This window comes from Cynocephalus volans, chromosome 16 (genome assembly GCF_027409185.1).
Source record: "Cynocephalus volans isolate mCynVol1 chromosome 16, mCynVol1.pri, whole genome shotgun sequence".
Taxonomy (NCBI): Eukaryota; Metazoa; Chordata; class Mammalia; order Dermoptera; family Cynocephalidae; genus Cynocephalus; species Cynocephalus volans.
Window position 1 is genome coordinate 13,058,822 of NC_084475.1, and position 27,329 is coordinate 13,086,150.

Genomic DNA, 27,329 nt, shown 5'->3' on the forward strand with positions numbered 1-27,329 from the left:
AGTATATCAGGTTATTTATTTCATCATTGCTTACAAGAAGCAACCTAAATGCCCATCACAAAGGGACTGGTTAACTTAGTTATGGTATTAATACATGAATAGAATAAATGCAAATTAATAAAAAATGTGAAAGTTTTTGATTTACTGATATAGAATGATCTCTAAAATACATTGCTTAAAAAAAAAAAGGCAAAGCCTATCGAATATCCTGCCATGTTGTTAAAAATTAAAGAGGCCTCATGGAGGCAGAACATAACTCCCCACCCATTGGGTTTAAGCTGCATTTAGTGACTTCCTTCCAAAGATGATGGTACGGAAGGGAGGAAGTAACTTTACAGTGGAGACCTGACATACACTGCCTTGGCTAGATGATCAAGGTTAACTTCATCTATGATAAGTCATGTTGAAGTATGTACCCTTGATACCACGATGAAAAGCCACTTCACCTCTCAGGTCATCTTCTCAAAATCCCATAACCCCTGTCTAATCACGAGAAAAACATCAGTCAAACTCAAATTGAGGAAGCTTCAACAAAATTCTTGGCCAGCCCTCCTCAAACTGTCAAGGTCATCAAAAACAAGGAAAGTCTGAGACCAGAGGCAAAAAAACATGACAACTAAATTTAAGGTGGTATCCTGTATGAGAAGGAACATTGGATTAAAACTAGTAAAATCTGATAAGCTGTAGAATTTGCTTAATTGTAATGTGTTACTGTTGGTTCCCCAGCTGTGAAAAATGTACCGTAAAAATATAAGATGCTAACAAAAGGGAAAACTGGGTGATGGGGTATATAGGGACTCCATAATATCTTTGCAAGTTTTCTTCACATTAAAAGCTATTCTAAAATAAAGCATCTATTAAAAAGTGGAAAAGTAGAGATTGTTTAATTGCTCACATGTGCATCAAACATCTCTAGAAGAATAAGCAATAAACTAGTAATTTTGGCTGCTTCTCCAGAGAAGATCCTGAGTTCGTGGAGGAGAAGGTTTCATCGTGTTTACTTTTATATTTTGAGTTATAAAGCATGCAAATATACTACCTCTTTAAGCAAAAGAACATTTGCATTTTACAAAAATGAAACAGAATTTTTAATACAAGTTGTTTGTTTCTAAAAATTACCTTAGTCTTAAAATGCACTCTTCTCAAGTAACACGTTAAACCAGTAGCTCCCCGAAGAATTCATTAACTTGGATGAATTGCTTGTATTAATAAGTTAGATGGCCTAAAAGCACAAGGCTCCAAGAAGAGTGGTAGTGGGTATATATGTGTTTTGGGGGAAAAGAGACAATTGGGTAATGATCTGAATACAAGGTATTGCCCAACACAATCCTGAGCATGCAAGAGACAGAATGAAGGTATGAGCTACCAGAGGGATCATAGGAAGAGGAGAGATAAAATGCCCAAAGCAGGTGGCTAGGTGCCACAAAGACTAACTTCGCTGACATAAAACATATGTTAGGATTAGCTCTCCCTCTGCTTCCCAACAGACTATATTCTAATCATCTCAGTGCTGAAATGAGCCTCTCTCATTTGGCCCTTAACCAAGAGAAATAGACTGAACTGGTGAACTTCTAAAAGACGCCCTGGACCATGCAATAGCTGCTCTGGAGTCCTTCTTTCCTGCCCTTACCTATCACCCTTCTGTTTCAGCCCCGACTTGGCAAAAATCAACCAGGAGATGGCTGTGAAGTGAATTCAAATTCGGTGAGGGAAACCAGGCTCTTCAGTCAGAGCCACAAACCCGAGAGAAAGGGCACAGGCTTAACAGGTCTCTAAGCCAGCCAGGAGCAGTCAGCCAGAAGGACACCCACCGAGAGAGGCAGGGAAATGGTTAATAACTCAAGGTGACAAATTAAGCCAGCTACTCAGGGGCTCCAGGCTGGCTGATTGCGAAGTCAAAACAGAACTGTCGGAAACTGGGAAGGCGTCGTCACTTTTACTGTATTTTTCCACACGTATTTTTATTTATTTATTTTTTTAATTTGGAAATGTTCATGGGGAGGTGGAAAATGCAGGCTGGAGAACTCCTAGGGTCTGAGAGGAGGGAAACTGTGTCTTTGCAGGGATCTCAATCTAACTGAGATGGGTGGCTCCCCTTGGGTGTCAGCCGTGGTGGCAGTTGGGTTAGCTAGCCTGGTTAGCTAGCCTCGTTAACGAGCCTTCCCTCCCGCCCATCCTCTGCCCCTCACCCTGTGGAGAGATCCTCACCTCCTCTGGTTTTTGCCACCCTTCTGCACCAGCCTGCAACCTCCAGCCAAGTTATAAATCGTGCACTCCATCCACAGCCACCCCACCCTCCTCGTGGCTGACCCCAGCAGCTGCTTCACAGACAGTAGATGGAGAAATGCAAGGGACTCTGCGAAGTGGGCACTAGGAACACCGGGGGCAGAGAGGCAGAGGAGAATTAAGATGCTCAGCATCTATGCTAGTAGATATGTTGGCAAGGACGGCGCTTCCCAAAGCCTAACAGTTGATCAACTAGCCCATGGAAATTCACTAAAAGGAAACGGGAGGCTTAGGATGTTTCAAAGGATCTGATCGTCTGCCCCATTTCAGGAAGAGTGTAGGAAATCAGCACAGATTGTAATAGATGTACTGTGAGGTTTCCCTGCCCTTTTGATCTTAGAACCTTTGAGCTTCTCAGCCTAAGCTTCTAGGCATGAATATGTACTGAGCACTTACTTTCTAAATTATAGGGTGCATTCTCAACATGACATTTTTAACATCTAAATAACACTTTCTACATCCTCATCATAGACTAAACTTGTAGATTATTTCAACACCTCATAGTAGAGCTGACAACTTGACTTTAATATTAAAGATAAACATGCCCTTCCACAACCTATACACATGCTTATAGTTCATTCTGCTGGGACATATTCACTTGGCATTTCTACTCCAATTTTAGTTTAATATCGCTCATTATCAAGAAGACAGAATGATTTTACTGAATAAATTTTAAATAGAGAAAAATGGACAGAAGGCAGTGCACACACATAAGCATGCACACACACACACGCACACACACACACACACACACACACACACACACACACACACACACCCTTCCAATCCCCTTTCTCTTCCAGAAAGCATTGCACTTGCTTCTGATGTCCCCCAAAGGGCGCTGGATCTGATAATCACAAAACAGCTGCTGTTCAAATGTCTCAGCTAGTGACATGTTTTCTATCATTTGGCCAAAGCAGCAATGCTCAGGTCTCAGGTTCCTTAATCATGACTTGGGGCTAGTGCCCGGTGGGTCACCCACCGAAGAGCTTATTCAACAGTTGCAGTCGCTGACCTATCTCGTGGAATAGTGCAGAAAAACAATTCTCCTATTGTTCTCTGACTTGAGGACTGAGGGAAGTGGGAACACGCGCACACAAAACCCCCCTCGAAAAGATTAGTGCAATTATTAGCCAACAGGAATGGCTATAAGCCAATCTGTTCTCAAATCCTCCTGAGCACCGAGTCACCTCAGAGTCTCTTAAAGCCCCAAACACAAGACTGTGTGTTCTCCAGAATTTTGCCATGTTGTTCTCAAAGGCTGCTGGGCCAGCAGTTAATGCCGCCCTTACCCACAAGGCTAATAAGCAGAGAAGGAAACAGTGAATATTGTATGTGTCTAAGCCCTGAGTCCCCATGCCCCCATAAGTCTGTAAGAGGCAGATGTCCAAGGCCAAACATCACTGGCAACTGCTTTGCCCAGTGCTGTTTGGGCAAAATGCTTGGTAGGTCACAGCTGTAGATTGTGATTTGTGGTTAGTGTTAACTGCAGAACTCTCGGCCTGCCGTGATGTGCTTTCTGCTCCTATGGCCTTATATGCATAACAATCTTTTGACTCCTGTGCTACCTCTAGCTCTGCTGCCCATTCTAAGCCTCCCTTAAGGAGTTATGGGAAAAGAAATTGAATTTTGTTGTCAGGACTTGGTACACAAGCAAGCATATTTCAAACTGTAGTCTCAGAGAAAATGGAGTCTTATATGAGTGTACATCAAAAAGTTTGTGGAAAAATAGAATTAAAAGATAATACAAGTCGTTCTATGAACTTTTTGAAGTACCCTTATAGTAGACTGCCTAATATATATTGATTAAATATAGATGGTCATGGGGGATATACAAGAAAAGAAAAGTTGAAGGATACAAAGGTTTTTGATATATTTACACAGTGGGAAAGCAACTGATTGATTAACTGTATTTAATTGATTGATTAACTTATTTTAATGATAAATTAAACAAGATATTTAAAACAAGATAAATTAAAACAAGACATTGAGTCAAAAAACTGAGTACTCCTCTCAGGAGAGCATATACGTGTGTAAATAAATATAGAGGTGCACAGCACCATAAATCAGTACCTGCAGTTCAGGGAATTATTCAATCATTTCTCCAATCTTCAAACAATTAATGAATCTCTACTATGTTTCTGGCACGGGTGAAAACCAGATGCTTGGTAAGTTTCTCTTAGAGCAGCCATACTAAAAGCCCTGTTATTTCTGGAGAAATTCATGTCGCTTGGAAAACACAGGCACAGGAAAACAAAAAAAGTCTCAAAGCTGAGCAAATATAAAGGAAATTTTCTATATAATGGCAAGTCAGGGAACTTTTCAAGCATCTATTGTTCATTATAAGAGAGCCTAGATATGCTAAACTTTGTACATGTCTATGAAATATATTTATGAGGTATTACGTGATTCGTAGAAACCCCGTTTCTACGAATCAATACCATGTCTCTGCAGCATTCCACCTCCTTTCTTATATGACAGGCTATCAGAACGGTCTCTGCTGAAAGATCTAGAGCCTGACTCTAAGTCACGGAGTTAAGATGACTCAATATTCTCCAATATGACTGTTTTATACTTACACACACACACCTGAACAGAACAAGCGATGTAACACTGCATTTGTATACAATTCTCACAGTGTATATTCTAATGCATATGCTTAAACACACACACATGCACACACACACACACACACACAAACACATACACACAGAGGAGTCTGTTTCTCATCTGGGAAGTCTAAGGTTAGAGCCCAGAAAGACTATCTTTGTAACGAATGGAAGATGGTTGAAAAATCCTGATAATTCAGTTTTTCTACTCGCAAAATGGAGGTTAATATTCTTAATAATAATAATAACAATAATAAACAGTCATTTGGAAAGTGCCTAAAATCTTAAGTCTAAATGTTTTGTGCAAATGTAAGAGAATCTAATATTATAAAGTATGTATACAGAATCACTCTTTGGTATTATTCACTAACGAAAAGACAGATGAGGATGCACGACTGCTAGACCAATTTTCTCCTTGGGATACCTAGAACTAAGCACCTGATACAGTTACTGTGTCCATAAGCAATATGGGCATTTCAAAGATTTTGTTAAGCAAATTGTTGAAGTATGCATATCACATTCGGTTAGACATTCCTGCCCAAACATAAACACAGATACAAATACATTTAAGCCCTATACTATTCTCTGGTATTACTTCATTCAGGTCTATTACTGAATTATATTCCCAGTAGTGGTTATTGTGATCCAAGAACAAACAACAGAAAGAATAGCTACACTCTGCTGAAGCACAGAGCCCCAAAACCCTGGGGTCCCCTGTTGCTTCTTTAGTTACTTGTCAACCCAGAGGCCCAGCCTATGGGAGCCCAGCTCACCGGCACCTGCATGTGAATGAACTTTCTAGATAAGGGCATTGGGTACCAACACAGTGTAGAAACCAGATCCATAGCTGGTGCCCTCTGCCCACTCACCTAACTTCTTTGTCTTTGAAACCAGGCAGGGCCCTTCAAGCTCTTCAACAGTTCCCTCATTTGCTTATGGGGGATAGTGCAGATTGAGAGCAAAGGAGGATTATAGAGGAGGCAGAAGATACAGGACCCCCCCCCCCCAGGAACAAGAAGACTTGTAGTGAGAAAGCTTGCCTGTTGGAAGATGAATCATTCATACCTCTCTCCGTTCATCCATTGCAGATTATTCCCCAAAATCAAAGGAGCCCACCTAACCCCCTCCTCCCCCAATTCCTACATATCAGTACAATTCCTTTGCAGAGACTGGGCAGAGAGCCAGAATGAGCTCTGCTGGGAGATTGCATGTAACTGCTAGTGCCTAAACCTAGGCAAAAAGAGAAGAAATAAGGAACACCGTTGAATCATCTGTCAAAATTGAGAAGTTGAGGGGGTGGTCAGATTTAACTGACAGCCTTTTAACTCAGGCAGCTACTCACCTGGATCGGGTATGAGGCTTCACAAAGAAAAGTCGGGTAAAAATCCAAAATCCAAATGAGCAAATCCAAGGGTCTCTCCCCCGCTGCCATCTTTTCCTGTGTCCCTTGCTAGTCAGGTGGGGTTTAGCTGACCAAGGACATAGTCCTTTTACATTCAGCATGGTTGGAGAAAGGGAGAAAGGGAGTTGAGACTAGTCTAATCCCGCCACGAGTCCTCAGTCCCGAAGCAGCTTCTGAGGCCGAAAGCACGGGCGGGCAGTGGAGTGCAGAAGGCTTGCTCCAGACATTGAATGAGCCCACAGAACACCTCAATCTGATCTTTTATAGCGCTTTGTTTATTACCTGTGTGCCCTTATTTCATAAGGGAACTGAGAAAGAGAGAGAGAGTGTGCAGGAATGATGGGATGAGTATTAGTAGCAATCCAAAGACACCTTTTCTTAAGCCTCATTCATAGCAGTCGATGAGACCAAACAACCTAGCAATTGTTCTCTCAAATGTCACCTTTCTGTATGGGCCACTGTGCTGATAAAACTCAGCTCCCTCGTTTTGGCTCCCCGTGTCCCCCCCCCCCCCCCACCTAAAAAATTACTGTGTTATCCTCCAAATATCTCCAGAGAAACTGAACTGACAAGGAAAGCTTTTCTTCTCCCCACCACCCCCCGTCCTGTTTTGTTCTTTCTTCTTCACGTAGCTTGAACAATTTGGCTCTGTTCTGAGCGCATTCCTGTGGCCCATTCTCTTTTGGTCCCCTGTGCGGACCTGAGGACGGTGGGCCAGGAGAACACAGGCCCACATTCAGACCCAGGATGGCGCTTGGGGGGTGGAGGGGTGGGGCGGAGAAAAGTGAACCAAATGTACCTATGATGTTGTCACCGACTTCATACCTGGGCAGCAAGACAAAGGCTCTTTAGAAACAGCCCAGGCTTGGGGGTGACCCATCCCCCACCCTCCAGGAGTTCAAAAGATAACAGGAGCTGAAAATGAGGCACAGACGTAATTAAAGTTTTTCTAAGTCATTTCAGGAGATATTACACATGATGACAGAGAACTCACTGCTAACCCTTTTCGATCAACAGTCTCTGCTAATACACGAAACGATTCTTTTTCTCTGTGTGCACGTGCGCCTATGTGCGCTGACACATGACACACACGTGAATCTATTTCTGGAAAACGTGATCGGATCCTCTCAGAGCCCGACACTTTTACACATAAGCAGAGGTGTCATCACTCCTTGGAAAGTCCCTGATTTGGGGAAACCTGCAAACTGAGGAAGCCCTCTCAACATGAACTCTGTTTTATTCTTAACAAAGGGTAAGTGGGTACTTTAAAATTTCTATTTGTATTTGTTGCTTGGGATCCAGAATCCGCACTTGCACGTGTAAGAGGGTGGAAGTCTCAGGAGTAAGTTCTGACGATAAAGGGGAGGGGATTACTAGAGTCTGTACAATTTATACGGCATTTAGAGGACCTCACTTCGTGAATGGGGCAGGTGTTGTGCCCCTAGTACAGTCAGATTTCAAGAGTGAACAAGAAGACAACACCACATGGTCCTGAGCTCCATAGTTCTTAGCCAAAGTTCTTTTAAGAGAAAGTATTTTTAGCCGGAAAACTGGGAAACGATGATACAAAGAGCTAGGCCTAGAGGGCAACTGGGAAGTAAGAATTAGACAAATATGCACTTTAACACCAAGCAGGATTTTTTGCTATCTCGTAAATAAAAAACACACAGATAGAAGCCTGCTCTAAATCACTACTTTTTTACTTTTTTTTCAAGAAGACTGTAAGCTCCATGAGACAGGGACTATATCACTGAATCCCCAGCATCTAGCACATATAAGTACTCAGTAACTCTCTTCGAATATTGAAAAACTCCAGTCTCACAAGGAAGAGAAAACCAAATATGCCATCGGGTGCTGAAGCCAGCTGCTACCCATTCATGGGAGCCGATTGTTAGATTTACAAGAATGTTGCAAGCCAGTTGGTAAACACAGCCACGATTAGGAATTATAAGTCTATAAACTTACAATTTAATACATTATATTAAAAACAAAGGTAATAAACTCATCACTTCCTTATTATTTTACATTTTACTATTATCTGTGCTCTTGGGGTTATTTGCACCCATTGTGTTTATCTGATGGACATACTGTATAATGGTGGCTACCCTGGGTCTCTTTCCCACTCTGTGTTCAATGATGCCATATTATTAGCTTAAAATCAGTCGTGGTGGGAACATTAGCACCATGAAAATCTAAAAATTCTACAAATCGTGGTTTGATTTATGGTTTTGCCATTGTCTAGACTTAAGGAGATTGATAAACAAAATATTAATGATGCATATTAAACATAAAGGTATATCATGTCTAGGGTTTTTACATGGTGAGTAACAAAATAAAGGGAAAAAATTGAGGAAATATTCTTTTGGTATTCAAAAACTATTCGCTGATTGAGAGAAGAAATCACGTACATCATTGACTAAGGAATGAACCTCTAGCATACATCTTCATTCCTCCATCTTATACCTAAACAAGAATAAAAATGCCAACTAGCATTCATGTTGGAACTATACTCTTTCATCAACTTCAAAAGAAAAATCAGTAGCATGCTTTTGTGAGAATCAAGGTGCTTTATGGAATTTACAATAAAGGGTATTGCATATTTTATAATCATTTGCAAATTGTGTGCTACACATCCTTTATATCAATAAAATGTGTAATAAACACATGTACATATAAACATGAGTGTATTTTTTCAGGGAACTGATTGTTAAATGTTTATCAGCTCACCACTGATCAATAGCATAACTATGTGTAAAGAAAGTAGGTAATTTTAATGATTTATAGGACGAGAATTAAATAGAGGTATATGTATATGTGTGTATGTGCAAGTGTATATGTGTTCAGTTCACCATTTAACTTTGGTTTAGTAGAGACAGATCTCAAAACACTGAAAGAAGCTATTGATAGAAAAATAATGCAGCATGAGCTGTTTCTACATATACTACTATTTCATCAGGACTGTCAAGAGTAAGACTCATCAGAGGACAGGAAAAGGAGACAAGAGCACACCCTTATATTTTTCATACATCTGGACAGTGATTCATAGTTTCCAAATGGACATTTGCACAAACTATATCATGTGAACTTCACAAAGGTCTTGTGAGAAAGACAAAATAGAGACTATCCCCACTTTATGGATTAGCATATTAAGACTCAAAATTTGTCCAAGATTACATGACTGAGGATGGCTGAGATAAACATAGAACACAGGTCTTCTGATTCTCAGTCCAGTGCTTCTTAAGGAGGGTCAAAATATTCCCTTTGGAGCTGCTCTTCTGGAAAGTTCCATCCATCTTAGACCTTGGTTTAAGCAAAGAGGCAGTTCCATGGAGAGAGAAGGGAATCTGAAAGCCATATTGTCAACCCCAATTAAGCTTACTAATTGTATCTCCTTGCGTAAGGGACCTTGAATGTCAGAGTTGAAGTTTCGATCTGTCTGCCACTTACAGCCACTACACCCCTGGTCTGGAGCCACCTGGACAGAAGAATTAAACTCAGTGTTAATAACAGGGCAGAGTCCAGGTTCCACAGCTCCACTGATTAGAGTGCTGCTTTTCACACTTTTTTTCTTTTTTTAGTAGCAGAACCTTTCTATTTTTTCAAGCAAAATCTTATAGGAAACAGCAAAATATAACTCAGAGCAAAAGGAAAGTTTCTGTGGTTGAATAGTGAGAGTGGAAGGGGGGTGGCGGTTTATCACTGCTGTGTGTTCATGGAGACCCTTAAAGCACTTCCGGAGAATCCATGAAGCCTGTTAAAAAATAAAACTCACATTAGCATTTAATGAGTTAATGAGGGCGGTATGTGTGTTTTTGTTTGTGTTGTGTGTGTGTGTGTGTGTGTGTGTGTGTGTGTGTGTGTGTGTGTGTGTGTGCTGGGGGGCAGAGGATTCCACATTCTATACTGTGGTCTCCTCCTGAAGTCTGGATAAATATCTTGGAATCTCCTGCTACTGATCACAAAAGAGCAAAACACAAGAGTGGGGAACTGGATGGAAAAAATAAAGCTCCAAACACATATCATACCGCAGAAAAGCAAACAGGTGGATTTATAATCATAGTAATGGTAAACAGTGCTCATTAAGAAACAGGCACTGTTCTGAGCACTTCAAATGCATTATTGTTTTAAATGTTTTACAACATTACTTTAAAATAGGTATTCTATCCATCTTGACTTTGTAGACCAAGAAACTGTTGCTTAAAGAGGTTAGATTAACATTCTCAAGCTTTTACTGCTCTGCTTGCAAGTGGTGAAGCTGTGCTCTGGGCTGGCTTCCTGGAGTAGCAACCAGGGCAATCGCCTGGGGGAACCCAAAGACCCATGCTTGGGGTTTAGTTCTCAGTGGGTGCCGTCTTAAAATTCTTAAAAATTTTATCTTTGAATTTGAGTCTGGTAAGGTTCAAATTCACGTTCAGGGTCTCCCCTCACATGAGTTGGTGCCTCCTACTGCCTTCCCCCTCTTCCTGGGAAGGATTCTCAGCCACCTGCTCTGCATCCCCTTGGGATGCCTGCCCTCCCTTTCCTACCCCCACCCCTTGGCCACTGCCACTCTCCACCTGTGGCAGCACCTGGGTCCTGATGACGAGGAAAAAGCCTGTGTTCTGTCATCACCCTCTGTGCCCCATGGGAGCCTGGGCACATGGAGGGTTGGAGTCAAGCACACACCCAATAGCGTCCCAGGGGAGGGAAGGTGGCAGCCATTCCTGCCTCTGGGAGAGCCTCTCACCTACCCGCAATCCAGATGCTGAGCACATCCTGAAGTGGAGGTTGCAGTCTTTGGGGGTCACTGGTCCACCATGGGTGTTAGGGTTATGGACCCATGACTTGGCAGCTCCTGGCCAGGACTTGGCATTTTTATTTTGCACTGGGCCCCACAAATTATGTAGCTGGCCCTGGCTAAGATGCAGAGCCAGACACCTCAAGTCCAGAGATGGAGCTAGTGATCACAATGCGAGACACCTCCCTCTCCTACATATAAGAGTCGTTGGCATCTTTTTATTACCCACTCAGCTGTTCCATGGTCTTCTTCCTCCAGCATTGATGGACTCCTCAGCCAGAGCCAATGTCACAAGAAGAGGAAATGAGTGTGACTGGTCACCTAAGGGCCCTGGATTTGTCACATGCTTATCCCACAGGAGGCAGGACTTTCATTCTTTCCCAGGTATAATATGCTTGCTTTGTATTCTCTTCAGGTTCTATTGACCAATATTCTAGGAGCACTAATTAGGGTAACATTTTCCCCAAAGGATAAAGGGCCAGTTCCCTTGGGCTTGTGAAATAGCCTATAATGTTGGAACTTACTCCAGTAAAAGAAAAAACCCAGGCACGGAGCCAGTTCCTTGAGGAGCCCCTTTCCTCAGAGTCCCAGCTTCCTAGAATCATGAGAGATGTTCCAATATTTTCTTGGGATGACTAATATATAAGTTCCCAAAGAGTAGAAGCTCTGCCTCACTCACTTCCTGCTAGCACAGGACAGTGCCTTGCAGAAAATAGATGCCGAATGAATATTTAGGGCACCGGTGCATTTGGATGATCAAATCCAGCTGCGGATATCGTACTTATTAATTCCGTGGATGGCATTTCTACCACCTTTAGCACTAGTTTTTTAGAGTTACAAATGAGGAGGAAAATACACATCCTCTCTCCAGTCCATTCCTTTCTCCCCCTTTTATCAGTCTCTGTAATAACCAATAGCAAACAGGCTGGGGCCCCTTGGCTCCTTAACAAAGCCAAACAGGTGTGAGAGATTAGCTCCCTGGATGGAGCCTCTGTCCAACAAAACAATGTCAAATTCCCCCTTAATAAAGTCCAGAGCTGTAAGCAATTCCCCCTTGTTATTCAGCAGGAAAGAAAACACAGCCCGGCTCCTTCCCAATTAGCTCGGAGGACCTTCCGATGAGCCGAGTCTAAACCAGAGACCTGCCATGCTCTGGCTCCCACTACAGACAGGGTCTGCCGTCTCCCAAGAATGGAAACTCACTGGCCCAAGTTCCCAGCCATCTTGGCACGATGGTGCAGACAGCCCCCAAGCCCCCACCCCAATATCCACGGGCTGTCTCTGCCTCTGATTCAAACCATCTTTGCAACTCCCTGCCAGACCCTTACTTTGATTTTCCATATGGAGGCTTGGTCTCATTTGCCTTTTAGTGTTTATAGGGATGGGCTCTTTGACAGTTTCACTGTCAGTGAGACAGGGGATGGGATCCCTCCCCTTGAAAATGAATCACTCTCTTGTAATCCAAAAAAGGGGGAAAGATCAACATCCTGAAGCAATAACAACAAGATAGAAACCCCAAAGCTACCAAGCAATGGGAACGTGTCATCTTTCCTTCTTTCCCTCTGTGTCCTACCTCAGACTAATCGTCCATGGAGTAGGAAAATAGTCTCTAAGGTGCTTCAAGAGATGGCCCGTAGCTCTGCTACTACGTGTTGGCACATGGGGTTACAGGAACTCAGACCACAAAGATCACCCGATCCTTCCCCCCACCCCATTTTAGACAAGGTGGGAGAGAATCACTTTCAATCTTGAACATTTTACCTGAATAGGGAATGTTTAAACTGTCTTCATAATAATAAATATTGATTGTCAAGCACTATCCTAAGGCTTTAAAGCACTAATTCATTTAATTCTCACAAGAACCTGCTTAATTCCCCTCATTTTGTAGATGAGATAACTGAGTATTTGAAAAGTTACTTGTCTAAAGCATGCATCTAGCCACTGATAGAACTAATAGCTGAACCCAGAGGTCCATTCCAGAACTGCGGTAGACTTTAGTGCTATTTACCAAATATTCCTGGTTTCTCCTCAGCGCCCCCTTCTGGGAACATCTTGGGATTACATTTCTTGGGCTCTGGTATTTGGTGGGGCCATGTGACCAGTAATGCCAGTGAGTTGTGAAGAAAGATTAATCCCAGGCAGAGCCCATGTGCATTTCCCCAGAATGCACTGTTCTCTCTGCCATGCTCATTGGCAATGTCCCAGAAAGTTCTGCCAGTCCTGGCCCCAGAATAAGGATGACAATGACAAGGGAGCAACACTCTCGGCTTCCAGTGATAGACACATATTGTGAGAAACACACTATCCTTGTTTTAATCCACTAAGATTCAGGGGTTATTACTATAAAGTGAAGAAGGTGGTTAGTTTTGAAGGGAGAGGTGGGATGGAGCATGTGAAGGGATTTTCAGGGCCTAAGCTCTATTTCCTGTTCTAAGCGCTGGTTACAAAACTGTTAGGTTCATAATAACATGATAAATATTTGTTTTGTACGGGTTTCTGTATCTGTGTTTTATTTTACACCAAAAGATTAAAAAAGTATTTGGGGTTCTTTGTTACCACACTATAACTGAGCCAACCCTGACCGATACACAATCACTGCCCTTGTTATGCAGTGTTTTCTTATGTCTCAGTTATCCCCACTTCTGCTTAGATGTCAAGAAATTTCTATCTTCTGAAAGATAAGAACTAAAACCTTTATTTTTTCCCAATATGTCTAAATATCTTAATGGAAAGGACAGAGTAGAAACATGAAATAAAACATGGAATACATTAGGTAGGGCAGAAAGTCTTCAAAGATTCATCACCCAGAATTTCCTTAGGAATTATGGCTGCATTCTGAAAGACAAGACATCAGTGACTCTGAAATAGAGAATTCAAATATTGGACATCACCTAAACCCTCTCTCTGACTCCTTTCCTCTCTTCCAGCTCCTTCAACACAATCCATTATGGTTACTTTAATCTCTAGTGCATTGTACTCTTATTAATTTTACACAGGGAGGCAATGGAAGAGCTTCACGGGACATTCAGTCAGGAGGGTTAACCCAAGGGAGAAGGTCCTAACGGCCTTCAACTTGTCCTTATTGGCAAATGCCTGAGAGATATTCAGAGGAAGGTTCTCATTTTTAGAGAAAAAAAACAGGGCACAAAAGGCAGAGGGAAACTATAATGCCTTTCCCCTGCTGACCCTAGCTCAAGCAATAAAAGATGGCTTTTGCAATATTACGGAGCTTGGAAAGATAGTCACCAAATATTGTGCTAAGACAACTCTCCACACCCCAACCAATGTTAGCCATAGAGAGAGAAGCAGGATGCTCTTCTCTGGAGGCTACTGGCCACTGTGATCACCTGTAATTCATTTCTCTTCTATGCGCCCCCTTCCCCAAATAAAACCAGACCATCATTGCATAGGGAAAGAACAGTACTGCCAGTTAAAAAAAAAAAAAAAAAGATGCATTATTTTTTGTTTGTATCTGTTTTTTTGTTTGTTTGTTTATTTAGTCACTGATCTACTAATCTACAAAAACTCTCTGCATCTTCAACTGTATTTTAGAAATCCTTCCCTCTTGAAAGCCATTTCCCAAACCAAAACCCATATTTTTACCTACCCCCTGCAGGCAAACTGCTGAGTATTCACTCCACATTCAGCCCTTGCAGGATCTTCTATCAGCACCGGGAGGCTGAGGACCAGCAACTGTTTCCCAAGCTCTGTGCTTGCTGATCTAACCTCATTAAGCCAATGCAAGAAGTCTATATGATTGATTTATCATGTATAATAAAACCAGGCTATTACTCACAGGGCAACCTGGCACATTGTCTGGTCCCTTCTGCAAGAGGCAGCAGACAAGCAACATCATAAACAGCCCTGCTGTTTGGGGAGAGATAAGTTGCTAATCTGTGGTTGTCATACCATTAATAAATTTTCATTACATTCTGGGGCAACACTCAACTTCAAGGTCCTGTAATTATAATCCATTGATTTTTTATTGTCACCTGCTAATAGCAAGAGCATAAAACATGATCATTTTAACACCAAGGTCCAGTTCGGCATGAACCCTCTGCTGCTGTAAATTATAGGTGGCAGCCAACAAATTAAGCCAGTGATTTCCTCCTCCCTTATACCCGGAAACATGCCTGAGAGAAGCCCACACCAGCGATGAGTCATTTACAAAGGAATCAGAACGGGCCATCTTTTCTAAGCACAGCAGTCTGCACTTTGTCTCTCATGGCATCTCTCTCTTTCTACCCTATGTCTTACTTATTTGTGAGAGATTATACAAGACACTGGCAAAGGCAGCAGACTCAGGAGACGGAATGCTTAAATTTGCATCCTGATTCCCCTGGTTGTATGACCTTGAGCAACTGTGCCTCAGTTGCCTTCTCCATACAATGGGAAGGTTAGTAAGAGTATCTATTATCTCACAGTATTATTATGAGGATTAAGTGAGTTAACAATATATGCACAAAGGAAGCATTCATTGGCTGTCAGATGAATGTCAGATGTCATCATTATTGCTGTTATTACAACATGAATAGAAGAGTGGGTGGCTGTGGTCCCTTGCCTTCCAGACTATAAGTCACTTGTTGCTAGGAAACTTTTTTTAGACATCTTTTTACACAGTTAGATGTTTAGACTCTGAACTCCTTAAAGGCAAATCCTGGGATTTACCAAACTTTATACCCCATGGGCCCAGCAGCATGCCTGTGGGGTGCACAACTGGACCTTGGTGTTAAAGTGATAATGTTTTATGATTTTGCTTTTAATTACACACACAAACACACACACACACAAACACACACAAACACATATGAAACTCTTTCAAAAAGATTGTGGAAAACCATAATTAAAAGATATAATGGATCTTTCTATGAACTTTTTGAAGACCCCTCGTGTGTGTGTGTGTGTGTGTGTGTGTGTGTGTGTGTGTGTGTGTGTGTGTGTGTGTGTAGTATTAAACAAAAATGGAATGAATAAAAGTTGGAGGTAATTTCCCACTTAGGAACAAGAAGATGTTTTAACTATGAGACTAAGACCCAAAGTAGACGGTGCTAGACAGGCACAGAGAGACCTGTTATTTCCACCCAGGAATGTTATATAAAGGATTCCCACATTAAGTAGCAGGTTGAACCATAGGACTTTCAAGAACTTTTATCAGTCTAGACTGTGAGATTCAATGACCCCATGACCCTTGCAACTTCAGCTCAAGATTTGAGCCACTTTACTGGAAAGGGAGATACATAGATGTCTTAGTCCTAGGACTTGCAATCCCACAGTGATATTTCTCCAAGAGATGAATGTTTTTCATCTGTGGGGAATGAAATAAAAACGAAAGATTTTAACAATAGAGAAAAAGGATTATCTAGCAGTGATTATAACCTAAAGTGTCTAAGACTTTTCTCCCAAAAGACCCAAAGCAATGACCTTATTTCCCACGTATAAAAAATGCCTTCATACCCTATATTCTCACAACTGAAAGAGGGAGAGAACAGGAGGGAGGCAAAATATGGCCTTCCAGATGTGTCAGGGTTGTGATAAGTCATGTTTAAAGTTTACCCAAAGTGAAATAAAGTGTCAACAGAAACTCCTGCCCAAACTCTCCGATCAGGTCAGGCAAACAACCAATCGAAAAAAATCAATCGAATGTGAAAGGTGACCCAAAGGGGTGGGAATGCTTAACTCTGAGGTTCCCATAGAAGCCAGGTCTAGTTAACAACATGTTTCTTGCCAGCTGCTCCTTCTCCTTGTGGCCCTGAAATAGTCAGAAGTACCGAAGAGGTTGTCGTTTTGTGAGCTGGCTTGACCATGAGTGGGCCAAGAACTGGGCGACATTGGTCAATGCCACGAAGGAGGAAGGGCCCTGGGAAGGGTGGCTCGAGACAGACAGCCAAATCAGCCCCACAGTCCATGCTTTGAGAAGAGAGGTAGTCAAAACTGCAAAGAGGAATGGAAAATTCTGCCTTGATCTGGAATACCACAAATGCTCGATGGAGTTCTTTAGCTCTTGTGGATGGGAGAGAAGAGCAAAAATGTCCAAGTAGATGAGACAGACTGAAAGCAGTAAGCTGCCATGTAGCCCACCGAGTTGGAAACAGACTGCATCTCCCCAGGGGTAGGGAATCAGCAGGAACCAGATGGGGGCTCAATGTCCCGGCCAAATGCCTTCGTGTTTAGGATAGGGTATCAACTGCGAGGAGGAGGTAAGGTGTAAGTCAGAAATGAGAGCAAGGATCTAATCTTGTGGACTGAATCAATATGGTGGAATTAAATGGGTTTGGTGGACAGGAATACATTTAGTCTCACCTCCCAGAATAAATCTAATTCTAGACCACTGGAGCAGATAGAACTTCTGATGTACTGTCATTCTGTCTGGAGGGGTTTAGGAACCAGCTGGGCTGATCCTCCAGTGGTTTCAGCTGGATTTGGCTAGAAGCCAGCAAGGACTTGATATGACAACCTGCTCACAGGCCCTCCCACTCAGCGATAACTGACTTCACAGCACGCCCTCATTCCCACCCTCTTATATTTTAACACGAGCTAAGACTGGGAGAGAGGACAGAGAGGATAATAAAGTATCACAAACCAATCAAGAACGACATTCACATAACAGCACTTGATGTGCAGGTAAAAATTGCTGCAGATCTCTGAAAAGTAACCTAGTGACCTGTATCGCGATCTTAAAAAATGTGTATATGCTTTAACAAACTAACTACAATTCTAGAATCTTATTCGTGAGGGGGAAAAAATGCATTAAAGATAGAGAAGGGGGAAAGTAGGCAGAGGGAGAAAAGAGTTGGACAGGACGTTTGTCACTGTCATATTAGGAGCTTTACATGAGTCATCTCATTTCATCCTCACACAACCTATCAGATCGGGACAATGTTGCTCATTATGGCATTGCTTATAATAATAAAAAATTGAAAACAGCCTTCTTGTATAACTGCTGAGGGTAAGCTATGCCCTGATAATGCTGTACCATCAGGCCCTTACGAACTGTTCGTAAAGAATCCTGTACTGATATGAGGCAATGCAGATAGTATAATGCTAGCAGAAGGATACAAAATTTAATGCAATAGAATTACATTATTTATGTATGTGTGTGATATAGCTGTATATTAATGTATCCACATGTATATCAAAGAGTCAACGGTGTTACAGATAGGTGGTGAAATAATGAATAATATTTATTTCCTTTCTTATACTCTCCTGTGTTTTCCAAAATTTTTCCAATGAGCATAATTACTTTTATAATCAGACAATAAAAATATTTAATGGAAATAGCTTATTCACCATATGCTCTTAATATAATACCTCAACACAGTACTCGTCCGCTGAAACACCATCTTGGAAAAAATGGTAGTGGCCGTATTTGTCAATGACAAATCACAGACAGTTGGAAAACATTGAAAACATGTCAATAAGTGCTCTGCTGCTATCAGCCTTGGAATATACCTTATACATTCTCGTAACAAACAACATCACAAGGACTGTGACCCAAACATGAACACATATATATTCAATGTATTTCTAGCCTGAAAATAACATGACCTGCTAACATTCTTTATTGCTCTTGAAAATACTTAGGGACTAGCTTAGAAAATGATTAAAATTATATGTGTGTTATTCCTATATTTTAAAATAGCTAAATATTAAGTTGTAATTTGCAGCACATTGTATTAATCGATGGCAATTCTAACGTAGTAAGATAAACAGTGTCATAAATGTTCTAATAAGAGCATACAGTGGGGGACACTGATAGAGCCATGCCTTGGAAGGGTGGTTTTCTTTCTCTTAAACAGTCATAAAAGTCCTTGGGAGATGGAAACAGATTGGGCGAGACCCAGTGGTTCATCACTGAGAGTCCCAGTTTTGCACTTTTCTTAGGGAATCGGTGGCCTGTCTTCCCTCTGCTAAACTGCAGCCAGAGGGGCAGCCCAGCTGTTCCCTCATCTATGGTCTAGGACCCTAACTCAGAGAGGGCTGAAGAAGCTCTGATAAGGCAAGCACGAAGATGAATCATATTTAACACCAGGAAACTTAACTGATTTGCAGGTTAGCAGCTATAAATCATGGATATTCCAGGACAGTCCAGATGGGAAATTTTCCTTATATTCAAGAGTTTAAATTTAGACAAATACGGTTATATTATCCAGAGGACTCCATCCTGTTAAATATTCAGGTGTGAATCTTCAAGGAAGATTATATATCTTGCTTGGAATATTACCTTTGATAAGGTAGGTAATTAAGAGTAGATGGTCGCCCACACACAATTTGAAGAAGTTTGAAAGAGACCCACAACCAAAAATGTTTTCTCCTTAAGGAATCCTGATACCTAGGATTCCACCATTGGAAAACTGAGCTAAGCATTAATTTTTCCTCAAGCACTTCAGTTAAAAAGGCTCATAGAGTTGCTAGTGATAATACAATGAGTTGCTGACAATCGGCCATGCAATAACCAATTAGATTATGTTCTTCTGTAGATGCAGAGATTTAAACTAGCCAGACCACTGCTCAGAGAGAAGGGTGATGTCTCCAAAAGAACTGAAGGTACCAAAGAGTGTGCAAAAGATGGTGGGGAAAGTGGGCCACAGACGACAATGTTGAAAACTATTTAATGCACAGTCTGGCCTTGGGTGGCCCTGGGTTTGGTGTTCAAAAGCAGAAAGACAGATGACATGGTCACCAAGGTTTCCTATAGTTCTAGAGTTTCTTGGTCCAGTAGCGTATCTTTGGGGAGTCTCCTGGTAGCCCCTTACCATTTCCCACACTTGTGAATGAATAGAAGACCTACCAGAAAAGGAAAACAAACATCTTTTAAAGCCAATTATGATAAAGTATTTCATTTTACTCCTTAGCCAGCCAGGTTTGTTGGCCTTAAGCTAAAACCAAACCTAAATATTGAATTTGAGCTTTTCCACCAAACAGCAGGAAAGCATTAGCATTGTAGGTTACCCCCAGATGAGAACCATGGCACTAAGTGGTCAGAAATCTTCATTCTCAACGAATGGAAGGTGCATAAGTACAATCCCATCCCATTCAATCCTACATGTTGAAGTCCCTCACTGGACTTTAAACATGATTGTAAACCCAGAGGTAACCAAAATGGATGTCCTATCCAGGCCTATGAAGAAGCTTAAACAGTGAAAAAAGACAATTTCCGTGACTAGAAGAGGCCTTCCCCAAAAGACCATTGGGTCATGTATCCAAGAGCCATTGAGTTCTCCGTACCTTTGATCCCTAACTAGGAGATCTCAGTAGCTATTGTAAGCAAGGCATGTGTGTCTTTGTCTAACTGCCTGATAGCATGAGTTGTTATTTTCTCCTTAGGGGACATCTCAGACAACTCACAGCAGAATCACCAAAACATCTCTATGATTCTCCATGGTACATGCCACTCTGATCCTTGGCTGAGTCTGAGGACATATAGAGGGTAGTACAGAGGGTCTCTGTCTTAACCTGGTACCACCTTGCAGATGGCTCATCTGGAGTTAGAACCTGCCTGTGTCTATTCTGCAATGGCAACTGGAAGGTGCCTTGGAGGTAGAAACCATAGAGTCAAAGCTGGAAGAACACAAGAGACTACCCAACCATCCCTTTATTTTACAGCTAGTTGAGTAGGATCACTGGGATACCAAACAGCAAGGCCAGAATAGAACCCAGGTGGGAAGAGAATGGGTTTCTATAGCTAAAAACGGACTGATCAGTTTCACAGCACTAAAGAAAAAAAAAAAAAGTATCAAAGTCACCAGAAGCCTCAAACCAGTGACAGCCAGTCCTCTTGGGTGGCTCTAGCTCTTTGAGATATAACAATAACACTCTCTCCAAAAAACCTCTAAAAATATTTTTAACTTAAGAAAAACATATTTCATAGATCATTTTTTTGAAACTCCAAAGGTTTAGAATGGTAAGCTTTTGTTCACTCTAAAAGCACTAGACAGACTGGTGGGACAGAGGGAGGTGAAGATGGATTATTTTTTAAGCCACTGAGTTGTCCTCACTTCCCCTGGTCCTTTCCCCTCCCCAAACCATCCCCTGCTGTCATTTATCAAGAGAAGCCTGATCCTGCAGAATTCCACACATTCTTCATCAGGGCTTTGACCTCCTGCAACCAAACTAGCAAAGTACATTCTGGGAGAGAGCTAATGCCAAGGCACGGGGGCGAAGAGGAGGAAGTAATCGATGCTCCAGGACTTTCCCACACTTAGGAGAATCGATTTCATCGGTGTTTGGACACTGGGTGTCAAGGCCGGTCAGATGGAAGCCAAAGGTTCTGTGGGGGAGGGGCTGGTGGTAAGCTGCTGCCAAGGCTTCAGTTATGGGACAGCTCCCTGGAGGGGCCTGATTCTCTCTCTCTTTTTTTTTCAATGTATTTTATCAATATATGATGTAGTTGATTTTTGTGTCCCTTTACCGATTCCTCCTTCCCCCCTCCCACTCCCTCCTCTCCCCCATCAACCTCATATCTATTCACTTGTCTTAACAAGTTCAAGGAATTGTGATTGTTGTGTCTTCTTCCCCGCCCCCTCCATTTGGTTGTGTATTTATTTATTTTTAGCTCCCACAAATAAGTGAGAACATGTAGCATTTCTCTTTCTGTGCCTGACTTGTTTCACTTAAAATAATTTTTCCTAAGTCCATCCATGTGGTTGTGAATGGTAGTATTTCATTCCTTTTTATAGCAGAGTAGAATTCCGTTGTGTAGATAAACCACATTTTCCGTATCCATTCATCTGATGCTGATTTTCTAATGGCCAGCTCCTTCAGAGGGACCTATGCATCCCTCCTCTCTAAAATGTGAGAAAGACCCCAAGCTAAGTTCCCCATGTGTCCTCATTACACTTTGGAAAGCCACAAGGAGCTATGGATTCATTCCAGAAAGAGGCACATGCCAAGGGCATTGGGCCCTGCCTTCCTGAGTACATCATGACAATTCTCATAGCTGCTTTCCCTCAGTTATCCAAGTGCTATTTGTCACAACAGTGCCTTGTTCCAATCTGCTGCATTCTCTCTTCCTTGGGTTGTTGTCTGAGATAGTGACAATGACTGCTGTCATCAGAGGTGAGCAGAAGGTGAAGCCCAAACCAGCCAGGTTGCTACCAATTGGGTCTGAAGTTGAACTCTCAGACCCAAAAGGTTGGAGCTGCTGCCTCGTGAAGTCCCTACGTTTCTTCATGCTGTCCCTTGCACTCTCTTAAGTACCCCCAGGCTGTTCTAGACCTCTGGGCCTTGATCCTGTGGCTGCCTCCCTTCACCATCTACTAAACATCCCTTCTTACATCAGGACTCAGCTCACATCTCCTCTGGGAAATTGTCCTGGACGTGCCTTCTCCCCTATCTCAGCTCCCATCCTGCCAGAAACAAAGTGACAACAATGCTCTGATAATGTTTGAGCTCCCCTGAAGGCACATTCATCTTTACCTGATTCATTGTCTTATTCCCAGGCCCTGGCATGGTGAGTAGCATATACTAGAGACCACAATTATTGGATGCACACATGAATCGGTAGATTTTTATTATCAAGAGTCTTCCTACTCCTTAGAATGCCAGCAACCAGAGCCGTAAGTGTGTGAAAATGCTTCTCTAGACCAACACACTGATTGTTCTACATGCACATGATGTTGCTGAGGTCCTTCAGATATTCTGTCAGTCGCCTCTCTGCCTAACCCCTGACTGCAGCCTCAGCCCAATTCTGCTCTGGAGTTTCTAGGACCTGCACACCCGGAAAAGGGACACTGGCATCACTTCCCACAACTCTGTATGCTGCAATCTCCTCCTTCCCAAATCAGCCCCACTCTCTCTGCCCCAAGCAAGAGGAGGAAATCTCAAATCCCAGTGACTCACATGCCAGCTCTATGCCAAACCTCCATGACCTGCAGACTTCATATTAAATCAGCCTTTTTCTGATACCAAATGTCCCTGTGAGTGACTGGTACATGCTCTGGTAATCTAAATGTGTCCTACATACCTTTGTGATATAGAAATTAGACTATTGTCTCTAGCTCCAAAACCTCCTATACCCTGCTCTGGGATGTAAGAAGGACTCTGAATCATGCTAGGATATTTGAAATGTTCATGGACAAATAGAATTGAAAGATAATACAAATCTTTCTGTGAACACTTTGAAGACCTCTTGTATTTCTCCATTGCTAGCTGCTTCCTTATAGATTCTGGCAGTAGCAGGCATGAGAGGGAGACTGGAAGCAGGAGAAAGGAGAATGTGTTCTTTCTTTCGACTTTCTGTTCCCACCAGTGCCACCAAGCAGCACCATCCCCACAGAGGCTGTTGGATGCAGCCCCCACTCCTAGCCAGCCTCAAAGTGCTTTCTCAGAGGTACAAGCTCCAGCAAGGCAACATCACACCCTCCTCAGAGATATGAGTTCCAGCTCCATGAGGCTCCTCCTCCAAGCTCCTGAGATGCCATCAGCAGCTATACAGAACCTCCTCCTCAGAGGTTTGGGCCCCAGCCCCTCCAGGCCCTTCCTTTTATCTTTTAGGTTCCAATAATCCTAATCTCTTCCCTCATTTCTCAGCCCCAGGGGGTAGCTTCTCCCTGCAGTAACAATCTCTATGTTATTATCTCATTGTTTCCATTTTGGTTTTTTAGCCCTCCAACACTTATCAAACCAATTGCCTATATTAAATTCCCTCTGTTGAAATACCTAGTGTGGCTTCTGTCTTCCTGCCTGCACCCTGACTAATACAGTGTCCAGAATTTTGGTTTTTAATTTTTTTATTTTGGCAGCTCTCTGGTTCAGATATCTGAACCCATGACTTCGGTGTTATGAAGCTGTGCTCTAACCAGTTGAGCTAACCAACTAGCAAAAATTCTTTCTGATTGTTACCCAGGGGAGAAATCTGAGAATCAACTCAACATATTTTTAGTTCAAAATAGCAGCAGGGTCTAATAGTGATAAGTATTTCACCATGGTTTTGATACTAGTTGTCCAAATAACCTTAGACAAGTCACATAACTTCTTGAGTCTCTAGTCTTGAAACCATTAAGGGGAGCAGATAATCCCAGGTCCTTACTCTGTCTAAAAATGCAGCAAAAAGATAGTCTATATGAAATAGCTTTAAGGTTTATATTAGAAAAGCACCATCGTGAATACAAAACTACTTTAAATATCAACAGGCTATAAAGACACTTGCAAGTTTTGATCCCCATAGGCTCTGCAGGACAGTCCCACCTATACCAACCATGCAAAAAATATTTCAGATTTGCTGCTTTGTAAAAGATTCATACCTTAGCTGGAAGAGGTTTAAACCTCTCATTTCCTTTACAAATAAGATCACAATCACTCATTTTCAAAATAAGGTTCTTTTTAGATGTTACAATGTCAATTTGGCCATCCTTTCTGCGGAGAGGTTTTGGGGGTGGTTGGTTTTGAGGAAAGGGTGGGAAGCAAAAGAGAGGGGGACAGTGGGACAAGGAGAGGAAAAATATATTTCTTTCACATTGGGAGCCATGCTGAGGTGTTATATTCCTGCAAAGAATAGCTGGATGTGGAAGAAACTTGACAGATTAGTGGACAGTGGGGGCTGGGGAAAGAGGCGGCACCATCAATTGCTAAAATTGGCCCCAAACAGGTTTCCTCATTGTTTTGCCAATTAGTTTTGCAATAAATTAGAGGAAATTTGGCAAGATATTCAACCAGGGCATGGACAGTGTATTGGGACCAAAATAAACAACTGTGAAGAACTTGGCAGTTTCTCATTGGATATTTCAGAAATGAGTTATGAAGCACCAAGTTGTCAGTTTATATAATGAAAATTAAAACAAGGCCACAGGTGACAAATTTTGCTCTTGAAATTTGAGAGACAGATACTAAATAGGAAATTCATTTATGAAACACACAAAGAACTGGAGGGGGAAAAAAAGAATAAGATCAAATATATAAGATGTCATAGCATATAGTCAACATATTGAACATAAAGGATTAAACCCAGAAACTCTACATACAGAAACTATCCAGACCTTCTAATAACTTGGGATATATATATATATTTTTTTTTTCTGAAAAAAGGATATCCTTGAGATCTGGACATTGCTGTATTTTCTTGCACGAATATCTATAAATGAGCAGAGATTTATAATAATTTGTCTACCATAAACTCTTTTGGAAATTTGGTGAATCCCATGGACTCCTTCTCAGAATTGTATGCTTAAATTCATTGCTTGAAATACATAAGATTATAAAAAATAAATTATATTAAAATGCAATTGTACAAATATTCGGAAAATAAAATTATAATACATAACATTTAAGTTTCTCTATTTACACATCCAATAACAAGAGCTAAAAGTGGGCCTACTAACTACCGTAATTTTGAAGCAGTGATAAGTATAGATAATATTTTGAGATCTTTACAACACTGCAGTGTAATATGAAAATACCTGTGATTTCTTTGGTGACAAAGTCTCAGGTATGGCTAATACTATTGCAGCTCATTGCATACATTCATAATTGAAAGAAAAGATAAATTTCAGTTAGAGGTTAGAAAAATGAAGATGTAATTTTTCCCCATTCTAACTGAAGGACTCCCTGAATTCTATCCATACAGCTTGATGGGGGTCTGTGGACAACTCTTAGACCTAAATATTCACATGATTTTTCAATAATACTTTTTTCTATTTCCCCAAAGAATTTACTTTTTCCATCCCAAACAAATGGTTTCTTGCTGACATAAATAAGGTAATACCACACTCTTGCTAAATATTCTTTCTGGCTCTCTTTTGTCTACATTATGTTCTAAGTCCTTCATATTATATAAGTCAGAGCCACACCGGAAGCAAATGGCACATTCAAAGAAGGATAATTTGAGAAGAGTTTATTTACAAGAGTGTGGGTTTAAGGAAATCACAAGAGACAATGCAGTACCCTGGGGCTTACCATTTCTAGACCCAAAGGAACAAGGGGGACAGTAGTTACCTGATCCTAAAAGGGCATGTTGAGTTGGCCAGCATTAGAGAGCTAGTGACCATCAGTTGAAGGACACAGCCAACCCAAGGTGACTTCTCATGTAAAGAATCAATGAAAAAAATACCCTGACCTAATTCTCTTCCCTCCTTCCAATCTCCTGCCATGGCTCTTCTATGAGAGAACCCAACCAGTAGCCAGAGGAGAAATCCATTGATGTCCCTCCCAGGACAAGGTAGACAAGGAGGGAGAGTGATCTGGAGGGACAAACAGAAGAAATCCAACACAGCACTGAAGACATTTCACACTCTGGCCCAAACTAATTGTCCCTCCATCTCTCCCACCCCTCCATCACAGACAGCGTCCACCAGAGATAGTGAAAAGTTTTTCAAACACACCATGTTCTTTTGGTTGTCCATACACAACACAGTCTAGACTAGTATGTCATCAGCCTTTTTCTCTAGCTGAGTTCCTGGATGAGTTCTCACTTTGTCTTCACCATCAAGATCAGATGGCATCTCCTCTCAGAAACCCTGTCCAATATTCCAAGGCAATTGTAGTCAGTGCTGTCTCTGTGTTTTCCCAACACGTGGCATTGCTGCAACATGTCCCAAAGTATGTCCCTAAGAACATGAGTCCTGGAAGGTGTTACTAGATGGAACATGGAGTATCAGTTCATGGGGATCAATGATCCATGGAACACATTTTGGAAAGTGAAACTTCATTCCATTGTGGCAGTTACCAAATTCCTGTAGACTCTAGACAGAAAATGCCCAGGAGCAGGGGACAGATCTGTATGAAGTATGATCCATGAAGCAGCGGAAGTGAGAAGCAAAAACAGGAAGAGTGTGTGTCCTTGTTGGGTACAAGGAATGTCTATTATACAATGCTGCATGAATACACAGAGAATAAGCGTCTTCCTCTAAATCATAATGCTGTCCTCACATAACAGGTTCTGAGGAATACACATATTTGGAGCAAGAAAATATCAGTTGTGTGTAGCTTTAATGGGAGCAGGAAGCTTAGGCCAACCGATTTCTAAGGAGTGAAAAAATCCAAGAGACCAGATGGTGCAGAAACAGGAAGCCAGAGAGAGGAGGACAAAAGTTTTTGGGTTATATCAGCTCTTATATGGCTATATTTCGGTTGCCTTAGAATTAGTTTTTTGTAAACTCAACCACTTCACGTTGTTCATAAATTATTTCATTTTTTCTCAGAAAAAAATATGTTTAAAAACCAGTCTTACTTTTAAAAAAATTCAGGCTGTCTGGGTCTAAAGAACAAACTAAAAAGTCTCTTAAACTCAAATGCACTTTACTATGTGACAGAAGCCAATCAG